Here is a 13,643-nt window from a genome sequence, read left to right on the forward strand (position 1 = left end):
ATTGCAATTGTGACAAGTGGAGACCTCAAATGCACTGTGCCTAACTGTAGAAGGTTATGTAGCCTACCTAACAGCATTCTCATTTCCAATGTGTAACGATATTTAACATATCTGAGTGATGGTTGACCTTTTAACCGAATGCTAACCGGAACCCCTCATATTGTTCCAGCCATTCTCTCTCTGCCTAGTAGGAGTAATTGAGGTGATTATTCCAGTATTATGGTAATGTTGGCCTCTCTCTTAGACTCAGTATGCATATCTTTATAGCATCTCTACTGCTACAAGAGCTATTTTCCTTCGCTGGTGATTTTCATAAACAGAACTCCAAATCCATTGTGGTGATTAAATCTCCCTGTTTCTTTTGCATTTAGTATGACTCCCCCTCCCTGTCCCCACCCACCGCTCCCCTCTTCAACCATGCCCTCCTCCCCTTCTCTCTAAAGCCATAGAGTGGTCCCCTGTGCTGGCAGAGTGGGCTCCTTGGTCAGAGAGAGGGTATTTGTCCTGCAAGTTAGAGTGTATTTGTTATAGGGACCAGAGTTCTTCCTGACCATGCAATCTGATCAGGGAAAACTCTTGGCCTTATAGCCTATCTCAGAGGCCCTTGTCAGGTCGTGTGGTCAGTAAATACTACTAGAACCTAGTTTTAATTAACATCTTACTATTAAAATGTCCAAGATCAAGACAGCAGCATGTTATAGCAAAAGAAAAACAGCTGCCATTCATTGGAAAGAGCTATTATAAAGATATATTATTTTATAATCCTCTACATTTCCCACTTTCCAGTGTGAAATAAAGTCGTATTGATGAAGTGTATGTGGTAAGCATTTCATGTCATGGGAGCCATTGGAACACCACAGGGACCATTACCCCTACCATCAACACCACCACAGTTACCATTACCCCTACCATCACCACCACCACAGGGACCATTACCCCTACCACCACCACCACAGGGAACATTACCCCTACCATCACCACCACCACAGGGACCATTACCCCTACCATCACCACCACCACAGGGACCATTACCCCTACCATCACCACCACAGGGACCATCACCACCACCACAGGGACCATTATCCCTACCATCACCACCACCACAGGGACCATTACCCCTACCATCACCACCACCACAGGGACCATTACCCCTACCATCACCACAACCACAGGGACCATTACCCCTACCATCACCACCACAGGGACCATTACCCCTACCATCACCACCACCACAGGGACCATTACCCCTACCATCACCACCACCACAGGGACCATTACCCCTACCACCACCACTACAGGGACCATTACCCCTACCACCACCACCACCACAGGGACCATTACCCCTACCACCACCACCACAGGGACCATTACCCCTACCACCACCACCACAGGGACCATTACCCCTACCATCACCACCACCACAGGGACCATTACCCCTACCACACCCTACTTTTACTTACACAACTACTATCCTACTATCCTAACTATCCTATTCCTTCCCCCTGTTCTCACGTTTACTGAGCTACTACCCACTGGGCACAGACGATAGTTCAGAGTTAGTTTTCAAAAAAATTGTCACCATGTAATTGGATTTAGGTTGCGTGAAAAAAAGACAATGCCCTCATGTTGATGACTTTCTGCAAATCCAATAGGTTTTGCCCAGTGGGTAGCTGTTCTCCATTGGCACATCAGGCATATGCACATTGGAACCCTGGCTCTCCCCTCCGACCAGCCTGGTCTCATAGACTAAACATAACATAGTAAATGTAAATCCGGGACACTCAAATTGGTATGATATGTTATGTTTGGTATGTTTACATAAGACAGGTTAGTTAAGGCAAAAACGACTAGGGTGGTTGTTCGGGGTGGATGGGTAGTTGTATAAAACAAACGTCTAGCAACCCAAAGGTTGTGTGTTTGAATCTCATCACGGATTTGAGCTAATTAGAAACTTTGAAACTACTTACTACTTTTTTCTACTTTGCGACTACTTAGCATGTTAGCTAACCCTTCCCCTAACCTTACCCCTTTAACTTAACTCCTAACCTTAACCCTAACCTTAACCCCTAGCCTAGCTAGTGTTAGCTACTTAGTTAACTTTAGCGTTAGCTGTCTAGATAACTAGCTAACGTTAGCCACAACAAATTGTAATTCGTAACATATCATACAAATTGCAGTTCATAACATATCATACGAAATGGATCGACATCCACAAATGAATACATACCAGGCGAAGTGTAATTTATCATACTAATTTGAGTGTCCCTGACTTACGTTGTCAATGTTTTGTCTACCCCTGAGTCCACGTTGCTCCCACACACCTCAAGGGTTGATTTCAGCAGATACTGCCTCTGTATTCTGCTTAGGTGTTGGGTTCCCCTCTCTGCCTTTGGTATCCTTTCAAATTGTTCTGAGAACATTAAGAAACGTTCTTCTATGGGAATTTCAGTACTTGAGCATAACGTTTCCTCAGTGGTGGAAAAAGTACCCAATTGTCATACTTGAATAAAAGAAAAGGTAACTTCATAAAAAAAATACTAAAGTAAAGGTGAAAATCACCCAGTAAATTACTACTTCAGTAAAAGTCTAAAAGTATTTGGTTTTATATCTACTTAAGTATCAAAAGTAAATGTAATTGATAAAATATGCTTAAGTATCAAAAGTAAAAATAAAAGTATAAATCATTTAAAATTCCTTACGTTAAACAAACCGGCACGATTGTCTTGTTTTTTAAATTTACGGATAGTGAGGGGCACACTCCAACACTCACACATAATTTACAAACTAAGAATTTGTGTTTAATGAGTCCGCCAGATCAGAGGCAGTAGGGATGACCAGGCATGTTCTCTTGACAAGTTCTCTAAAATGTGCAGTTTTGTCAAACAACACAATGCCACAGATGTCTCAAGATTTGAGGGAGCGTGCAATTGGCATGCTGACTGCAGGAATGTCCACCAGAGCTGTTGCCAGAAAATGAATGTTCATTTATTTACCATAAGCCACCTACAACGTTGTTTTAGAGAATTTGTCTTTACATCCAACCAGCCTCACAACCACAGACCACGTATAACCACACCAGCCCAGGACCTCCACATCCATCTTTTTCACCTGACTGCAGTTTGTCGTCGTAACCGAATTCAGTGAGCAAATGCTCACGTTCGATGCCACTGGCATGCTTGGGAAGTGTGCTCTTCATGGATGAATCCCAGTTTCAACTGTACTGGGCAGACGGCGTGTAGGGTGTCATGTGGGCGAGCGGTTTGGTGATGTCAACGTTGTGAACAGAGTGCCCCATGGTGACGGTGGGATTATGGTATGGGCAGGCATAAGCTACGGACAACGAACGTAATTGTATTTTATTGATAGCAATTTGAATGCACACAGATGCTGAGGCCCATTGTCGTGCCATTCATCCACCGCCATAACCTCATGTTTCAGCATGATAATGCATGGCCCCGTGTCGCAAGGATCTGTAAACAATTCCTAGAAGCTGAACATTTCTCAGTTCTTCCATGGCCTGCATACTCACCAGACATGTCACCCATTGAGCATATTTGGGATGCTCTGGATCGACATGTACGACAGCGTGTTCCAGTTCCCGCCAATATCCAGCAACTTCGCATAGCCATTAAAGAGCAGGGGGACAACATTCAACAGCCTGATCAACTCTATGCAAAGGAGATGTGTTGCATAGCATGAGGCAAATGGTAGTCACACCAGATACTGACTGGTTTTCTGATCCAAGCCCCTACCTTTTTTTAAAGTGATCTGTGACCAACAAATACATATCTGTATTCCCAGTCATGTGAAAACCAAAACTCTCTCTATCTTGTTAAGTGTGTTCAGGTGTGTTTGCCGCGCCCACTAATTGACCACACCTGATCTTAATGAGTGCTTGTTTCCTTTGAAATTAGGTCTGTTTAAAAATACTAAAATGAAGAGCTTTGTCTGCATAAAACAGGACACGCTAGCTCCATGCTGGTGGCACAGTGGACTGATTCCACAGATTGAGAATAGAAGTTTCTAGGTTTGAATGTTACTGTCACATTAAAACATTTGTGTCTTCCAAAGCTAAGGAAGTTGGTGGTCGGTCTGTGGCTGCCTAAGCTAAGGAAGTTAATTTCCAGATGCCCTATCTGTGCTGGGAGTAAAAATATAAGCTAGCAGTGTTATTAAAAGTCATTAAAACATTCAAAGAAAGTTTTAAGGAAGTTGTTCAAAAACCTAACCTAAAATTTCTAATCTCATATCGTTAATAAAACCTCCCAGGAAAACATTCAAGGAACCAGAGTAAAACGTTCTCAGAACCTCCCTGGTATGTATGTAGTTCTGTCCTTGAGCGCTTCTTGTCTGTTGATGTTCTGTATTATGTCATTCTGTATTTTGTTTCATGTTTGGTGTGGACCCCAGGAAGAGTAGCTGCTGCTTTTCCAACAGCTAATGGGGATCCTAATAAAATACCAAAAAATTCCAAATACTTGCAACCTAAAAATAAACTTTTCCAGAACAGGCAAAATCTTTACTTCTGTTCTCAGAACTTTTAAAAAACGTTCAGTGTTACCTGTCAGGAAGCATATAGCTTCCTTTCCACAACCAATGTGAAATCAAAAACATACGTTCCGACAACTTCCAAAGAACCAATTGTACTAGCTGGGATTTCTCTACAGTGCAAGTTAGACACATGAGGCTTATTTCATTTTAGACACAAGTAAATAAGATGTTTTATGACAGTTTAGTATGCTATGTCTGGGTGTGTTTCTCTATAGTCTATGGAGACTGCAGCTGTGAGAGAATGTGTAGGTTGAAGTTCCATTCAGGGCTGCTTTGTGCCTTATCCAGTATTTCCCTGTGAGATTGGTGCCTGTTGTCCACAGTATGACATGCGCTGTGGTAAGCATTGTGGTCCAACAGGAATGAGAGGGGTTTGCTATGGTACCCGACTATAGCAGACCCTGTAATGTCTGGGGCTGGGATATCTGTGGCATAGAAAAACACACACAAACCCACACACACACACACAGTCTTGTATAACTAATCTTGTGGGGACACAATTCAGTCCCATTCAAAATCCTATTTCCCCTAAACCTTAAAACCTAACCTTAACCCTAAACCTAACCCTAAAACTAACCCTAAACGTAATTCTAACACTAATTCTAACCTTAATCCTAAACCCCTTTGATCAAATGTTTGTTTGTTTGCTATTCTTGTGGGGACTTTGACGCGCACACACACACACACACACACACACACACACACTCACACAAGCCCCTTGCTTAGAGAGCATCAATGGGTTTAATAATGAGTGTAGGCAATGTTAATGCTACATGGTACTGTGGTTTCACAGACATTTGAGGTGAGGAGGGATTTTTGCCAACTTTATTTCAGATGATCAAGCACTAAGACGTGATCAAAACCAGCCAACCCAGAACCCAAGGTGGAGATGGATTTAGTGTCTAAGGTTTATCTTTGACATTATTCATAGGCCATGGAGGATTTCTGAAAAACATTTAGCCGTCTCCCTTTCTCATACACTGCGTGATGACACATGCGGCTGGCAGACTGACATTAAGCACATTGCACTCTGTCTCAGTCAGAGTCTATGGGAGCCAGTGCAACTGCAGAGTCACTGTGCACCAGACAGATAGAAACTGAGCATCAGCAGCATTGTATCCAAGAAGACCTTAGTGTACAAAATATTAAGAACACCTGCTCTTTCCATGACATAGACTAACCAGGTGAATTCAGGTGAAAATGCCGCCGAATAAGAAGGAAGATGTTTTACGTGCCCCCAACCGTTTTTTTTTTTTTGTTTGTTTATTTGCTTTGTTTGTAACTTATTTTTTAACTTATTTTGTATGTAATGTTGCCGCTACCGTCTCTTATGACCGAAAATTATTTCTGGACATCAGGACTGCGAGAAAACAAGAATAACGCTCACCCAGAGGCGGCACTCCTAGTAGCCAGGGACTTTAATGCAGGAAAACTTAAATCCGTTTTACCAAATTTCTATCTGCATGTTAAATGTGCAACCAGAAGAAAAAAACTCTGGACCACCTTTACTCCACACATAGAGACACATACAAAGCTCTCCCTCGCCCTCCATTTGGCAAATCTGAACATAATTCTATCCTCCTGATTCCTGCTTACAGGCTAAAATTAAAGAAGAACGCACCAGTGACTAGATCAATAAAAAAGTGGTCAGATGAAATAGATGCTAAGCTACAGGATTGTTTTGCTAGCACAGACTGGAATATGTTCTGGGAATCCTCAGATGGCATTGAGGAGTATACCACTTCAGTCACTGGCTTCGTCAATAAGTGCACAGTGACCATAGCCCAACCAGAAGCCATGGATTACAGGCAACATCTGCACTGAGCTAAAGGCTAGAGCTGCCACTTTCAAGGAGCGGGACTCTAACCCGCAAGCTTATAAGAAATCCCGGTATGCCCTCCAATGAACCATCAAACAGGACTAAGATCGAGTCGTACTACACCGGCTCTGACACTCAATGGATGTGGCAGGGCTTGCAAACCATTACAGACTACAAAGGGAAGCACAGCCATGAGCTGCCCAGTGACACGAGCCTATCAGACGAGCTAAACTACTTCTATGCTCGCTTTGAGGCAAATAACACTGAAACATGCGTGAGATTTAAATTTAGACTTATTAGCAAAACCGTCTTTCAGGGAAACAAACTCTATACAACTTAACCTACGCTTAGACCTGTTAGAGGTTGTGCAATATAAAACAGCTGTTCCGGAAGACTGTGTGATCACGCTTTCCGCAGCCGATGTGAGTAAGACCTTTAAACAGGTCAACATTCACAAGGCCGCAGGGCCAGATGGATTACCAGGACGTGTACTGCAAGCATGCACTGACCAACTGGCAAGTGTCTTCACTGACATTTTCAGCCTCTCCTTGTCAAAGTTTGTAATACCAACATGTTTTAAGCAGACCACCATACTGCCTGTGCCCAAGAACACTAAGGTAACCTGCCTAAATGACTACCAACCCATAGCTTTGATGGCTCACATCAACACCATTATCCCAGTAATTCTAGACCCACTCCAATTTGCACACCGCCCCAACAGATCCACAGATGATGCAATCTCTATTGCACTCCACACTGCCCCTTCCCACCTGCACAAAGGAACACCTATGTGAGAGTGATATTCATTGACTACAGCTCTGCGTTCAACACCATAGTGCCCTCAAAGCTCATCAATAAGCTAAGGACCTGAGACTAAACACCTCCCTCTGCAACTGGATCCTGGACTTCCTGATGGGCAGGCCCCAGGTGGTAAGGGTAGGTAACAACACATCTGCCACGCTGATCCTCAACACAGAGGCCCCTCATGGGTGTGTGCTCAGTCCCCACCTGTAGTCCTTGTTCACTCACGACTGCAGGGCCAGGCACGACTCTAACACCATCATTAAGTTTGCCGATGACACAACAGTGGTAGGCCTGATCACTGACAGCGACGAGACAGCCTATAGGGAGGAGGTCAGAGACCTGGGCGTGTGGTGCCAGGACAGCCTCCTCTCCCTCAACGTGATCAAGACGACGGAGATGATTGTGGACTACAGGAAAAAGAGAACCGAGCACACCCCCATTCTCATTGACGGAGCCATAGTGGAGCAGTTTGAGAGTTTCAAGTTCCTTAGTGTCCACATCACCAACAAACTAACATGGTCCAATCACACCAAGACAGTCGTGAAGAGGGCACAACAAAACCTATTCCCCCTCAGGAGACTGAAAAGATTTGGCATGGGTCCTCAGATCCTCAAAAGGTTCTACAGCTGCACTATCGAGAGCATCCTGACTGGTTGCATCACTGCCTGGTATGGCAACTGCTCAGCCTCCAACCGCAAGGCGCTACAGAGGGTAGTGTGAATGACCCAGTACATCACTGGAGCCAAGCTTCCTGCCATCCAGGACCTCTATACCAGGCGGTGTCAGAGGAAGGCCCTAAAAATTGCCAAAGACTCCAGCCACCCTAGTCATAGACTGTTCTCTCTGCTACCGCATGGCAAGCGGTACAGGAGCACCAAGTCTATGTCCAATAGGCTTCTATAAACAGCTTCTACCCCCAAGCCATAAGACTCCTGAACACCTAATCAAATGGCTACCCAGACTATTTGCATTGACCCCCCCCCCCCCCCTTTTTACACCTATGAATAGTCACTTTAATAACTCTACATGCATGTACATATTACCTCAACTAACCGGTTCCCCCGCACATTGACTCTTTACCGGTACCCCCCTGTATGTTGTCTTGCTATTGTTATTTTACTGCTGCTCTTTAATTAGTTGTTACTTTTATTTCTTATTCTTATCCATATTTTTTAAAACTGCATTTTTGGTTAGGGTCTCTTAAGAAAGCATATGTAATCAAATTGTTGTATTCGGCGCATGTGACTAATACAATTTGATTTGATTTGAACGCTATGATCCCATATTGATGTCACTTGATAAATTCACATCAGTATAGAGGAAAGGGAGGAGACAGGTTAAGGATTGTTAAGCCTTGAGACATTTGGGACATGGATTGTGTTTGTGTGTGTCATGACGTTGGCCTGTGGGTAGGTTTATGACAGTGATAAATACCTCTTTCCCCCTTTTTCCTCTCTCTACCCTACTAATGTTACATTTGCAAACCCTTGGTTAACATAGAGATTCTGGGAACATCCGAAGGTGGGGGGAAATGAACAATATTCTGGTAATCCGACCAATGGAACATATGCGGTGGTACTTAATGAATATGATGTCAGTTTGGTTGTCATCTGAGACATTCTCATCAATGATAAGATAACATAAATTATACAGTGGAAAAGCTACACATCAGAGTTATCGGATTCACATGGAATTGTTGTTCAATTTAAATGTTTGAATATGAAATTATTTGTGATGGGATGAAATGTGATTTTAGCTTCTAAAATGTGAGATTTGGGATTTCATAAGATAGGGCTCTGCTCAATCAGTGGCCCGCCCCTGTGAAGGGACATGGGCTATAAAACTTTTCAAACACGCCCTCCTCTCCCTTCCTATATAAGCCCTTGACGACAATATAACCTTCTGTTCTGAGAACTTGAGGATGACGGTCCTATGTCAGAATGGTTCAGATAATAACTACAGAACGAAGCCAACATCTGCGTGAGCTTTGGTTGTTAATGGTATGAACTTTGAACTCTTATTCACTACAGAAGTGATACCTCCTAGCCGTTGAGTTAGCAACAGCAGATGCAAACGAGGGTTAGGAAGGAACAGACAGAGTATCCCGTCTATCACCCAACAACGTTACTACAACTTATCCAATTGACAACCAGAGACATTCTTCAAAGGACTTGGTTGGGCCACACGGCCTTCCATCTACCACCAACCTACCGAAGCGCAGCTCAGAGTAAATATTTATTGCATTTTCCTTTTCCAAATGGGCGGTAATTTAGAATGCATAAGATACTGTATTTACGATAGCACAGCTTCTTCCCTTTGTTCCTCAGTCTTCCCGCTCTTTCACTCAAACCCAGCCCCTTTTCTTTTGTGTAACGAGCTGTCATATCTATTTCGCCCGCTAGGGACGTTTTCCTTTATGACGTAATTTGTAATCAAGTTATGAGTTAATTCTGTGTATGTGTAATTCTGTGTGATTAGTTAGGTATTTAGTAAATAAATAATTAAACCAAATGTATTGCTGATTCAACTTGTGAGCCAGGGTTCGTGCAGATAACCAAGAAATTACAACTTTCAGATGAGACTGAATTAAGATGATGATTAATATTGACTGCTATTGATGTAAAATATTACTAGGTCTTTCAGAGTTTATTCGGAAGATAACAGCTCTATAAATATAATTTTGTGGTGCCCGACTCTCTAGTTAATTACATTTACATGATTAGCTCAATCAGGTAATATTAATTATGGAGAAATTATTTTATAGAATAGCATGTCATATCACTTAATCCGGCATAGCCAACGACACGACATGTGCCTTTCAGAAGGTGAATGGGCAGGACAAAATATTTAACTGCCTTTGAACGGGGTATGGTAGTAGGTGCCAGGGGCACTGGTTTGCACTGGTTTGTTTCAAGAACTGCAATGCTGCTGGGTTTTTCACGCTCAACAGTTTCCCGTGTGTATCAAGAATGGTCCACCACCTAAAGGACATCCAGCCAATTTGACACAACTGTGGAAAGTGCTGGAGTCAACATGGGTCAGCATCCCTGTGGAATTCTATCAACACCTTGTAGAGTCCATACTCCGACAAATTGAGGCTGTTCTGGGGGCAAAAGCGGTAGTCGCAGCTCAATACTAGGAAGGTGTTCTTAATGTTTTTTACACTCAGTGTATAATCCTATGAAAAACCTGCAGTCTGCAGTGCTATACCAGCAAGCAAGTAAATGCAATAGGGAGACCACATTAGTTATCCTCCAGGGATTTGAAACATCGGAGGGCATCCTAGTAAAATTCTGACGTAGCCTCCCATTGATATCGCATTGATACCCATTGACTAATTTAGGATTCGACCCATAGTGAATGGCTCATGGTGTGTGGAAAATCTGGAGTTTTTTTAGAGAGGCTTTGGCATGATGAAGTAAACAACCGATCGGTACTTCTGAATATAGCTCGTGGGAGTCAGGGTCCACAAGTGGCAATGCCGATTAGTCAGACAAAGCTGTGCTGTCACACTCATTCTCTATAGACTTGCTGCTAGCGATTACTCCTGTAGCTTGGAGGCACAGTCTAGTTCTGCATGCAGACAGGTATTTTGGTTGAAAATGTGTTCTGCATAAAAATAAATGACATTAACTTACTTATATTATATCTTTTAAATGGAATATAGCCAACAATATAATTTTTTATGATATCATTTACTTTTACTACAATGCTGCTTTAGGCTTATTGTCAGTGACAATGTGTATTTCATCTTACTGTGAGGCCTGTAGGATTCACTCAGATATTGTGGCATGTTGGAGCAAGACTCTAGGTTTCTGCTCAATGATTCATGATAAGTGAACCATGAACAATGGTTCTCAGTAATGTTCGCACACACACACACACACACACACACACACACACACACACACACACACACACTCACACACAAACACTCTCTCTCGTATTTTCTTGGCTATATTTGTTTCTCTCAACAAATAGCAGATTTAGTCAGATAAGACCTCTAATCTGGTTAAAGATCAACATCAACAGAAAGGCTTCCAGGCAGAGTTGTGGACTCGAGCAACGTTCCCTCAAATTTTTCTCATCACTGAGCAAATTTTGCTGAGCGCAAACTTGAACATTGTGAAAATTCTGTGCAACTTCCAGCACGTGTTTACTGTGAACATTGAGTCTGTACCCGCTTTAGTTAGTTTTAATAGTGAACATGTAGGATACTGTGGCTATTAGATCATAATGTAGGCCTACCAGGGTCGCGTACCATCAAAAACAATGGAGAAAATGCATCCCATAACATTTTAACATGGAAATAGCTGTTCTATCATTCAGCCTACAGATGCAGCCAATGTGAGTTGTTCAATGTTTGCCTACATTCCATGAGACTTTTGAAAAAAAACATGCAGGGCTTGACATTAACCTGTTGATCCACTTGTCCTTCAGACAAGACGGTGACTGGAAATGTTGTGTTGTTTGATGCAAGAAACCACTTTGCAAAATATAATGCATTATTATTCCCATACCATTATTACAGATAATCAGATATATTAAGCTACCCTCTGCCTATTGGCTGCTTAGCTTATTCAAGCCTGTCTCAAAATACAACACTGCCACTTTAAGTCAAAAAAAGCTTTTTACCTGACCCGCTTTTCAAAGATGTCTAGAAATGTACACTTTGGTGCTCTTGTAGAAAGTAATCACTCCCCCATTGTTGACTACAGATTATCTATAACTAGGTTAATAACTCACTAACTAGCAAAGTATAAGAACAAAATGTGCACACGTGGCTACATGCATCTTTCGCTTTAATCTCAAAACAAGTACATCTACTCACGACTGCTCATACTGTAAGCACTGTCCAGTTCAAAGTAAATGGCACAGATCCATATATGGCAATGGTCTATTTACATATAGGCCTATTTGCAGCTCTGATTGTTTATTCCGCACTGGTCTGTGTTGAGTATGGGCTGAGTAGTGCTTGTCAATGCAATATAATTCTACTTTGACGTGTTCTTCCTACAACAAAATATCTTGCATAGTTCGTTTTGTTTTGCTATGTTGCATTGAAAGTGGCTAATATTGCGTTGTTTTGATCACAATCACAAGTAAAGGGAAACGTTAATCGTGTAATCAGGGAAAACTTTAGAAGAGTGGTCACCAACCTGTTCTGAGTCAGCTTGACTTAAAAAGGTAAACATATGCACCATTAACCAATTAAAAACAGCACTGTAACAATGAGGTTTGTACAGTAATGTTACGGTTTTCTTCTGGTGAAAGAGGGGAGGACCAAAATGCAGCGTGGTTATGGTTGAACATCTTTAATAAAGATGATAACGTGAACAATGTACACATACAAAACAAGAAAACATGGAAAACCGAAACAGTCCTAACTGGTCCAAACACAGAGACAGGAAACAATCACCCACGAAATACCCAAAGAATATGGCTGCCTAAATATGGTTCCCAATCAGAGACAACGATAAACACCTGCCTCTGATTGAGAACCACTCTAGGCAACCATAGACTTTCCTAGACAACTCTACTAAACACAACCCCATAAATCTAATAAACCCCTAGACAAGACAAGACACATAAATCACCCATGTCACACTCTGGCCTGACCAAAATAATAAAGAAAACACAAAATACTAAGGCCAGGGCGTGACAAGTAAGCTATAGGCCCAATATATTATCACTGCATATTGGCTTTGCTTGAATTGCCCCACCAATGCATTGTATTTCGGGCTATTTAAAAAATATATATTTCAAAATTTGAGATACTGGTAATATATCCGTTGTTGTATTACTTGTGAGGTACAGCTGAGTGAGCATACATTGAAATACACTGAACAAAACGATAAACGCAACAGGTAAAGTGTTGGAACCATGTTTCATGAACTGAAATAAAAGATCCCAGAAATGTTCCATGCGTGCGAAAAGCTTATTTCTCTCCCATTTTGTACACACATTTCTTTATATCCTTTGCCAAGATAATCCATCCACCTGACAGGTGTGGCATATAAAGAAGCTGATTAAACAGCATGATCATTACACAGGTACACCTTGTGCTGGGGACAATAAAAGGACACTGTGCAGTTTTGTCACACAACACAAATCCACAGATGTGTCAAATTTTGAAGGAGCGTGCAATTGGCATGCTGACTCTAGGAATGCCCACCCAAGCTGTTACCAGAGAATTGAATGTTCATTTCTCTACCATAAGCCAACCAGCCTCACAACCGCAGACCATGTGTATGGCGTCATGTGGGCAAGCGGTTTGTAAACAGAGTTTCCCATGGTGGCGGTGGGTTTATGCTATGAGCAGACATAAACTACGGACAACAAACACAATTGCATTTTATTGATGTCAATTTGAATGCACAAACATACGTTGACGATATCCTGAGGCCCATTGTGACGCCCAGGTATCTGTGACCAACAGATGCATATCTGTGTTCCCAGTCATGTGAAA

At 42.2% G+C, this 13,643-nt stretch overlaps 1 protein-coding gene across 2 annotated transcripts in view; it reads left to right on the forward strand.

The window, feature by feature from the left end:
- btbd11b (BTB (POZ) domain containing 11b) overlaps window positions 1-13,643 on the forward strand; it is a 131,761-nt gene that overhangs the window by 1,819 nt on the left and 116,299 nt on the right. The window lies entirely within an intron of this gene.

Source organism: Oncorhynchus mykiss, chromosome 1 (assembly GCF_013265735.2).
Source record: "Oncorhynchus mykiss isolate Arlee chromosome 1, USDA_OmykA_1.1, whole genome shotgun sequence".
Taxonomy (NCBI): Eukaryota; Metazoa; Chordata; class Actinopteri; order Salmoniformes; family Salmonidae; genus Oncorhynchus; species Oncorhynchus mykiss.